Source organism: Triticum aestivum, chromosome 3A (assembly GCF_018294505.1).
Source record: "Triticum aestivum cultivar Chinese Spring chromosome 3A, IWGSC CS RefSeq v2.1, whole genome shotgun sequence".
In the NCBI taxonomy this organism is placed as follows: domain Eukaryota; kingdom Viridiplantae; phylum Streptophyta; class Magnoliopsida; order Poales; family Poaceae; genus Triticum; species Triticum aestivum.
Genome location: NC_057800.1, coordinates 99891432 through 99902051, shown reverse-complemented (window position 1 = coordinate 99902051; position 10620 = coordinate 99891432).

Here is a 10620-nt window from a genome sequence, read left to right as displayed (position 1 = left end):
ATCACCTACCCTGTGCCTCGTCAAGCCGCTTGTTAACAAGCACGATGTCGGCATCTGCCGCATCCAGTTGTCGCTTTAGTTCGGCAACCCCATCAGTCCGGCTAGCCACCGGAGCTTCAACCACCTGCACATAAAGGCGGTCTGGTTATTACCTGGGACTATGATCCTATGTTTGACGCCATTCTTGACGACAACCAGAGTCTCAGGGGCTACTATCTACACAGGGCACACCTAAAAATGTGCGGTACTTTCAAAAATGTACATCATTTCACGCACCTCAAAACCCGTCAGTAGACTCATAAAGGCTTCATGCAACCCGCTTTCGGCGGACGAAATCCTTTCAACCACCGTACTCATCAATGTACGGTGCTCTTTTGAGATAGTCGCTCGCTCTAGCAGATCCCTCAGTACGTCTGACCGCATACCAGATGGTGCCGGACTCTTTTGATTACTCTCTTCAAGAGCCGGATACTGGGGACTTCGGGTGGCCATAGGATTACCTTCTGGCCTTGCCAGATCAGGAGAAACCCTCCACGACGACACCTCGAGGTCGCTCGCCTCGTGAGGCGGTGTGGTAGGGGGAGGCGTTTCGCTCTCCATCATCTCTGGAAGAAGATCCCCCAAAGACGAGCTCTGCTAAGAAGGGCTAAGATCCGAACTGCAAGATAAATGCTTCGGTTATTTTCCTCAGAAGTAAGGCAGGATATCTTCACTATTAAGTACTTTTTGATTACTTATAGCTCGTTAGAGGGCTGGTCCCCACGCGGACATTGTGTGGCAAGAACACCCTCCGAGGCAGGACCCTCTGGCAGAGATTTCTTCTCCCGTTTGGAAACCTTGGTTTCCGGATCTTCAGAGGTAGTCCTCTTCCTTCCCCGAGGAGAGAGAATGTCAGATTCTTCCCCTTGGTTATCCTCCCTCACGGAGGCGCTCATTCCCTCGGTTGGAATAGGTAGCGATGGAGGCCCGCTTTCGCCCTCTTTATTCCCCCCTTCATCTTCCTTTGAGGGCACTAGACAAGGTGCTGTCTCAAGCATCTTTTCCAGCATCGGATTGTCCAAGCCTTCAGGAAGGGGGGCCGAACACCGGATCATTTTCGCCTTTGTTATCCAGTCCTGGTCAAAGAGCGATTCTTCAGAATGATGTCATGATAAATAAAAGGACTGTGTGTTCGGCCATGGGATTACTTACTTGGGCAGCGGTGCGGTTGCTGCTCAGGCCCACGTCCTCGGTAGTGTCCGGACACTCTATTTGGGGTCCGAAGAACGATTTGTACATCTCCTCGTGCGTCATGCCGAGGAAATTCTGAATAGTGCGCGGTCCTTCCGGGTTGAGTTCCCACATGCGGAGGGGCCGGCATTTGCAAGGATGGACTCAACGAACCAGCATAACTTGCATTACCATAACCAGACTGAAATCTCCCTCGAAGAGATCTCGGATGCGGCTCTGCAGTATTGGCACGTCCTTGGATGCACCCAGCTCAGCCCCCTGCTGATCCATGACATCAGTTGTGGTGGAGGGCCTGAGCGGAAGGTGGGGGCAGCTACCCACTTGGCACTTCGGGGGGCTGTGACGTAAAACCACTCCCGTTGCCACAATCCGGACACCTCTGGAAAGGAACCCTTTGGCCATGGAGCGTCAGCAATTTTGCTTATTAGAGCACCTCCGCACGCTGCGTACTGCCCCTCGACCATCTTCGGCTTCACATCGAAGGTCTTGAGCCACAGGCCGAAGTGAGGGGTAATGCGGAGGAAGGCCTCACAAACGACAATAAATGACGAGATGTGAAGAAGGGAATCCGGGGCCAGATCGTGAAAATCCAGCCCGTAATAGAACATAAGACCCCTGACAAAGGGATCCAGAGCGAGGCCTAGTCCTCGGAGGAAGTGGGAGGCGAACACAACGCCCTCGTTGGGTTCGGGAGTAGGGACGACCTGCCCTCGGGCGGGCAGCCTATGCGAAATTTCAGCGGTCAGATATCTAGCCTCCCTCAACTTCTTGATGTCCTCCTCCGTGATGGAGGAAGACATCCACTGGCCTTGAAGGCTGGATCCGAACATGATTGAAGGTCTGAAGCACCTGACCTGGGATTTGGGGTGTTAGAACTCGAGGCGGGGGAGGGATTCGATTGAGCACGGGAGGGAAAAAGGTAAAAACCTTGTCCCTTTATAAAGAGGGTGAATATCAAGCGTCCTCCTCGTGGCCGTTTGGGACTTGCCTAAGATCTAGGAGTCCTAGGCACGGTTGGGTTACACACGTCCATATTAATGAGAATCCCGTAATAAAGGGAACACGATCTCTGCTTTGACAAGACGTGTCAAGAAACCGCCTCGCGTTATGTGCGGGGCTGGTTAGAGAAAAACGGTTCAAATAATTACCGGGCCATGGCGTGATGTCATGCTGCCAAAACGTGTCAGCAGATTAGATTTGTGGAAATATTATTCTCTCTGCGGTGGTATGTGGAACTTATTTTGCAGGGTCGGACACTATCCTTGTATTCAAAACTCTTCCGTGGAGTATTCGGAGGAGGAACCCGCCTTGCAATGCCGAAGACAACACTGCGCGTCGGACTCATCTCCATTGAAGCCTGGTTCAGGGGCTACTGAGGGAGTCCTAGATTAGGGGGTCTCCGGACAGCCGAACTATATCCTTTGGCCGGACTGTTGGACTATGAAGATACGAGATTGAAGACTTCGTCCCGTGTCCGGATGGGACTCTACTTGGCGTGGAAGGCAAGCTAGTCAATACAGATATGTATATCTCCTCCTTTGTAACCGAACTTGTGTAACCCTAGCCCCCTCCGGTGTGTATATAAACCGGAAGGTTTTAGTCCGTAGGACAACATACAATCATACCATAGGCTAGCTTCTAGGGTTTAGCCTCTCCGATCTCGTGGTAGATCAGCTCTTGTACTACTCATATTATCAAGAATAATCAAGCATGACGTAGGGTTTTACCTCCATCAAGAGGGCCCAAACCTGGGTAAAACATCGTGTCCCCTGCCTCCTGTTACCATCCGCCTTAGACGCACAATTTGGGACCCCCTACCCGAGATCCACCGGTTTTGACACCGACAATTATGAACGGTGGCTTTGCCACAAATACTATGTCAACTACATGGTCATGCTAAACAATATGACAATGATCAACGTGTCATGATAAACGAGATGGTGGAAAGTTGCATGGCAATATATCTCGGAATGGCTATGGAAATGCCATAATAGGTAGGTATGGTGGCTGTTTTGAGGAAGATATAAGGAGGTTTATGTGTAAAAGAGTGTATCATATCACGGGGTTTGGATGCACCGGCGAAGTTTGCACCAACTATCGATGTGAGAAAGGGCAATGCACGGTACAGAAGAGGCTAGCAATGATGGAAAGGTGAGAGTGCATATATCCATGGACTCAACATTAGTCATAAAGAACGCACATACTTATTGCAAAAATCTACAAGTCATCAAAAACCAAGCACTACGCGCATGCTCCTAGGGGGATAGATTGGTAGGAAAAGACCATCGCTAGTCCCCGACCGCCACTCATAAGGAGGACAATTAAAGAACACCTCATGTTTCAAATTTGTTACATAACGTTTACCATACGTGCATGCTACGAGACTTGCAAACTTCAACACAAGTATTTCTCAAATTCACAACTACTCGACTAGCACAACTTTAATATCACTACCTCCATATCTCAAAACAATCATCAAGCATCAAACTTCTCTTAGTATTCAAAACACTCATAAGAAAGTTTTTACTAATCTTGAATACCTAGCATATTAGGATTATTTAAGAAAATTACCATGCTATTTAAGACTCTCAAAATAATCTAAGTGAATCATGAGAGATCAATAGTTTCTATAAAACAAATCCACCACCGTGCTCTAAAAGATATGAGTGAAGTACTAGAGCAAAACTATATAACTCAAAAGATATAAGTGGAGCACATAGAGTATTCTAATAATTTCCGAATCATGTGTGTCTCTCTCAAAAGGTGTGTACAGCAAAAATGATTGCGGTAAACTAAAAAGCAAATACTCAAATCATACAAGACGCTCCAAGCAAAACACATATCATGTGGTGAATAAAAATATAGCTCCAAGTAAAGTTACCGATGGAAGTAGACGAAAGAGGGGATGCCTTCCGAGGCATCCCCAAGCTTTGGCTTTTTGCTGTCCTTAGATTATCTTGGGGGTGCCATGGGCATCCCCAAGCTTAGGCTCTCGCCACTCCTTGTTCCATAATCCATCAAATCCTTACCCAAAACTTGAAAACTTCACAACACAAAACTTAAAGTAGAAAATCTCATGAGCTCCGTTAGAGAAAGAAAACAAAACACCACTTCAAGGTACTGTAATGAACTCATTATTTATTTATATTGGTGTTAAACCTACTGTATTCCAACTTCTCTATGGTTTATAAACTTTTTTACTAGCCATAGATTCATCAAAATAAGCAAACAACACACAAAAACAGAATCTGTCAAAAACAGAACAGTCTGTAGTAATCTGTAGCTAGCGCAAGATCTGGAACCCCAAAAATTCTAAAATAAATTGCTGGACGTGAGGAATTTATCTATTAATCATATGAAAAAATAATTAACTAAATAGTACTTTCCAAATAAAAATGGCAGCAGTTCTCGTGAGCGCTAAAGTTTCTGTTTTTTACAGCAAGATTAACAAGACTTTCCCCAAGTCTTCCCAACGGTTCTACTTGGCACAAACACTAATTATTTATTACTAAACAGGAGCAAAAAGGAGGGAATAAAAATAAAATTGGGTTGCCTCCCAACAAGCGTGTCGGTGGGAACGACACCTATGGGATCACAAGAATCCCAACTGTGATTAGCGGGGCGCGAGGTCGTCAGAAGAGCGGATCTAACAGGTAGCACACAGTTCATTTATCCAGGTTTGGAACGCGAGGATGCGTAAAACCCTACTCCTGCTTTGGTGGATTGTATATCTGTGTTCTTGAGTTAGCTATGGGGCGTGAGGAGCTCCAAAAAGCCGAATCCTTCTCCTGGTCGCCTTGGGCCTCCTTTTATAGAAAAAGGGGTTGCCACAGTGGCACACGGGAGGTGGAAAGGGTAGAGTGATGCGAGGTTATCCCTCGCATTACATGACAAGGCGCATTTAATGCGTCTTGCCTAGGTGTCCTTGCTTTATCGGGGACGGGGGAGAAACCTGTCTCGTCCATCGCCCCTCCTTCTTGTGTCGACACGCGCCCTGGCCAGCGACGCCTGCGATGCCATGTAGGTAGGCAGGCAGCTGAGGTGGCGCAGTGGTGGGTCTTCATGAAGATCTGCATGCCGCCACGCAGGTGCCTGCCCAGCTGGTTGGGTCGGCAGCTGCATGCGTGCGGTGGTGGAGGTTTAGTCGGCGTGGGCCTGATGGTGGCCCCGCGGGTGTCCTCGGGAAGGGCATTGCCGGGGCCCTGGAAAGGGTCTTGCCGAGGCGCCTGCTGTCATCCCCGGCAAGGCGCTTGCCGGGGGCCTTGTGGTCTTCCTCGGCTGGCATCCCGCCAAGGTTTGTCGTCTCCTTAGTGCGTATCTGATCTTGAATGTCTTTACAAAGATCTGCATGCCGCCACGGGTATGTCTCCCGAATCCTTGCCTTTTGGGGGCAGTGGACTCAAGGGTGATTTGCTCCGTAGGCGCGGGACGAGTCGCCGCGACAAGGGTCTTGCCGGGGCTGCTAGAACTGTCTTCCGGCAAGGATCTTACCGGGGGAGTCCGCTTCGTCCCCTTTGCTCTTCGTGGTCTTGGCCTTGGCGTCGTAGTTCTCTTGAGCTTCGGTCTTACCCTGGCTCACCTCCCTTGCCTTGCTTGGTGTGGTGGTGCCCGTGCCTCAGACTGCCCGTGCACAGTTATAGGGGTACAAAAAGTGTACCCCTCTTTTTGTACACTGACAAAGCGCTATCATTTAATGCCCCTAGCTAGGCATAAAAAGCAAGGATAGATCTAGGTATTGCCATCTTTGGTAGGTAATTCTTCAATGAGGCATCTACCATCCCTAGGAATTTCTTTATTTTTATTGATTATCAAACTTTTAGGCACAAGATCGAAAAATTTATTTGTAACAAATGGTTCCTTAATGATAGCCAAAAGATTGGGATGAATACTTATAGATTCGAGATCTGCAGTTTCCTTACTAGAGGATTCACCCTTATTTTTAGGAACATACCTAAGCTTGGCAATTTTAGTGGGAGGACTTGGAGTATTCTTTACGGAAGAAAAAGGGGTTCCCAAGTTGGTAATAATATCCTCAAGTTTATCGATTCTAGTGGAATCCTGATTTATTTTCTCATTAACTATATGTTCCTTTTCTTTAATATTTTTCAAAATGACTCCTACTTTAGATCCATATTGAGTGATTCGGTTGTGGATCTTTTTATCCAAATTTTCAATTAACTCTACAGTAGCAACCTTATTCTCAATAATTTCAAGTCTTTGCATTACATGCTCCAAAGTTAACATAGTTCCATTAACCAAAAGAGGTGGTGAGCCAAATAAATCTATCATAGCATTATAAGAATCAAAAGTACGGCTACCCAAGAAGTTCCCTCCGGTAATGGTATCAAGGATATATCTGTACCAAGGAGTAGCGCCTACATAAAAATTGCAAAGAAGAACGGAAGTAGATTGCTTCCTGGTAGATCTATTTTGAGCATTGCAAATTCTATGCCAAGCGTCTTTTAGATTTTCTCCCTCCCTTTGCTTAAAATTTAGAACTTCATTCTTGGGAGACAACGGAGAAGATAGAGGACTCGCCATAACGACAAGCAAACAGAAAAGAGGCGAACGGAAAAGAGAGGGCGAATAAAATGACAAGGGTGAAGTGGGGGAGAGGAAAATGAGAGGCAAATGGAAAATAATGTAATGCGGGAGATAAGGGTTTGTGATGGGTACTTGGTATGTTGACTTTTGCGTAGACCTCCCCGGCAACGGTGCCAGAAATCCGTCTTGCTACCTCTTGAGCACTGCGTTGGTTTTCCCTTGAAGAGGAAAGGGTGATGCAGCAAAGTAGCGTAAGTATTTCCCTCAGTTTTTGAGAACCAAGGTATCAATCCAGTAGGAGGCTACACGTGAGTCCCTCGCACCTACACAAAACAAATAAATCCTCGCAACCAACGCGATAAGGGGTTGTCAATCCCTACACGGTCACTTACGAGAGTGAGATCTGATAGATATGATAAGATAACATTTTTGGTATTTTTATGATAAAGATGCAAAGTAAAATAAAAGGCAATGAAAATAACTACGTGTTGGAAGATTAATATGATGGAAGATAGACCCGGGGGCCATAGGTTTCACTAGTGGCTTCTCTCAAGAGCATAAGTATTTTACGGTGGGTGAACAAATTACTGTTGAGCAATTGACAGAATTGAGCATAGTTATGAGAATATCTAGGTATGGTCATGTATATAGGCATCACGTCCGAGACAAGTAGACCGACTCCTTCCTGCATCTACTACTATTACTCCACACATTGACCGCTATCCAGCATGCTTCTAGAGTATTAAGTTCATAAGAATAGAGTAACACTTTAAGCAAGATGACATGATGTAGAGGGATAAATTCATGCAATATGATAAAAAAAACCATCTTGTTATCCTCGATGGCAACAATACAATACGTGCCTTGCTGCCCCTACTGTCACTGGGAAAGGACACCGCAAGATTGAACCCAAAGCTAAGCACTTCTCCCATTGCAAGAAATATCAATCTAGTAGGCCAAACCAAACTGATAATTCGAAGAGACTTGCAAAGATAACCAATCATACATAAAAGAATTCAGAGAAGATTCAAATATTGTTCATAGATAAACTTGATCATAAACCTACAATTCATCGGTCTCAACAAACACACCGCAAAAGAAAATTACATCGAATAGATCTCCACAAGAGAGGGGGGAACATTGTATTGAGATCCAAAAAGAGAGAAGAAGCCATCTAGCTAATAACTATGGACCCGAAGGTTTGAGGTAAACTACTCACACATCATCGGAGAGGCTATGGTGTTGATGTAGAAGCCCTCCATGATCGATGCCCCCTCCGACGGGGCTTCGGAACAGGCCCCAACATGGGATCTCGTGGATACAGAAAGTTACGGCGGTGGAATTAGGGTTTTGGCTCCGTTTTTGATCGTTTGGGGGTACGTAGGTATATATAGGAGGAAGGAGTACGTCGGTGGAGCAACAAGGGACCCACGAGGGTGGAGGGCGCGCCTGGGGGGGAGGGTAGGCGCGCCCCCTAGCTCGTGGCTTCCCTGTTGGTTGCTTGATGTAGGGTCCAAGTCTCCTAGATCATGTTCGTTCCGAAAATCACGTTCCCGAAGGTTTCATTCCGTTTGGACTCCGTTTGATATTCTTTTTCTGCAAAACTCTGGCATAGGCAAAAACAGCAAATCTGGGTTGGGCCTCCGGTTAATAGGTTAGTCCCAAAAATAATATAAAAGTGGATAATAAAGCCCAATAATGTCCAAAACAGAAGATAATATAGCATGGAGCAATCAAAAATTATAGATACGTTGGAGACGTATCACATAGTAATGATTCTAACACCCATGGAGTCTTGGTACTGATCATGTTTTGCTCGTGAGAGAGGCTTAGTCAATGGGTCTGCAATATTCAGATCCGTATGTATCTTGCAAATCTCTATGTCTCCCTCCTTGACTTGATTGCGGATGGAATTGAAGCGTCTCTTGATGTGTTTGGTTCTCTTGTGAAATCTGGATTCCTTCGCCAAGGCAATTGCTCCAGTATTGTCACAAAAGATTTTCATTGGACCCGATGCACTAGGTATTACACCTAGATCGGATATGAACTCTTTCATCCAGACTCCTTCATTTGCTGCTTCCGAAGCAGCTATGTACTCCGCTTCACACGTAGATCCCGCCACGACGCTCTGCTTGGAACTGCACCAACTGACAGCTCCACCATTGAATATAAATACATATCCGGTTTGTGACTTAGAGTCATCTGGATTAGTGTCAAAGCTTGCATCGACATAACCATTTATGATGAGCTCTTTGTCACCTCCATAAACGAGAAACATATCCTTAGTCCTTTTCAGGTATTTTAGGATGTTCTTGACCATTGTCCAGTGGTCCACTCCTGGATTACTTTGGTACCTCTCTGCTAAACTAATAGCAAGGCACACATCAGGTCTGGTACACAACATTGCATACATGATAGAACCTATGGCTGAGGCATAGGGAATGACTTTCATTTTTCTCTTTAGCTTCTTCAGTGGTCGGGCATTGAGTCTGACTCAACTTCACACCTTGTAACACCGGCAAGAACCCTTTCTTTGACTGATCCATTTTGAACTTCTTCAAAACTTTATCAAGGTATGTGCTTTGTGAAAGTCCAATTAAGCGTCTTGATCTATCTCTATAGATCTTGATGCCCAATATATAAGCAGCTTCACCGAGGTCTTTCATTAAAAAAATCTTATTCAAGTATCCTTTTATGTTGTTCAGAAATTCAGTATCATTTCCAATCAACAATATGTCATCTACATATAATATCAGAAATGCCACAGAGTTCCCACTCACTTTCTTGTAAATACAGACTTCTCCAAAAGTATGTATAAAACCATATGCTTTGATCACACTATCAAAGCGTATATTCCAACTCCGAGAGGCTTGCACCAGTCCATAAATGGATCGCTGGAGCCTGCACACTTTGTTAGCCCCTTTAGGATCGACAAAAACCTTCTGGTTGCATCATATACAACTCTTCTTTAAGATGTCCATTAAGGAATGCAGTTTTGACATCCATTTGCACCAGGCTATGGTGTTGATGTAGAAGCCCTCCGTGATCGATGCCCCCTCCGGCGGAGCTCCGGAACAGGCCCCAAGATGGGATCTCGTGGATACAGAAAGTTACGGTGGTGGAATTAGGGTTTTGGCTCCGTATTTGATCGTTTGGGGGTACGTAGGTATATATATGAGGAATAAGTACGTCGGTGGAGCAACAGGGGGCCATGCGGGTGGAGGGCGCGCCTAGGGGGGGGGGGTAGGCGTGCCCCTACCTCGTGGCCTCCCTATTGGTTTCTTGACGTAGGGTCCAAGTCTCCTGGATCATGTTCGGTGAGAAAATCACGTTCCCGAATGTTTCATCCCGTTTGGACTCTGTTTGATATTCGTTTTCTTCGAAACCCTAAAATAGGCAAAAAAAAATAGCAATTCTAGGCTAGGCCTCCGGTTAATAGGTTAGTCCCAAAAATAATATAAAAGTGGATAATAAAGCCCAATAATGTCCAAAATAGTAGATAATATAGCATGGAGCAATCAAAAATTATAGATACGTTGGAGACGTGTCACTACGGGTGAGAAGGTCTCATCGTAGTCAACTCCTTGAACATGTCGAAAACCTTTCGCAATAAGTCGAGCTTTGTAGACAGTAACATTATCGTCAGTGTCACTCTTCTTCTTGAGAATCCATTTATTCTCTATTGCTTGCCGATCATTGGGCAAGTCAACCAAATTCCACACTTTGTTCTCATACATGGATCCCATCTTACATTTCATGTCCTCAAGCCATTTCACGGAATCTGGGCTCATCAACGCTTCCTCATAGTTTGTAGGTTCGTCATGGTCAAGTAACATGACCTCCAGA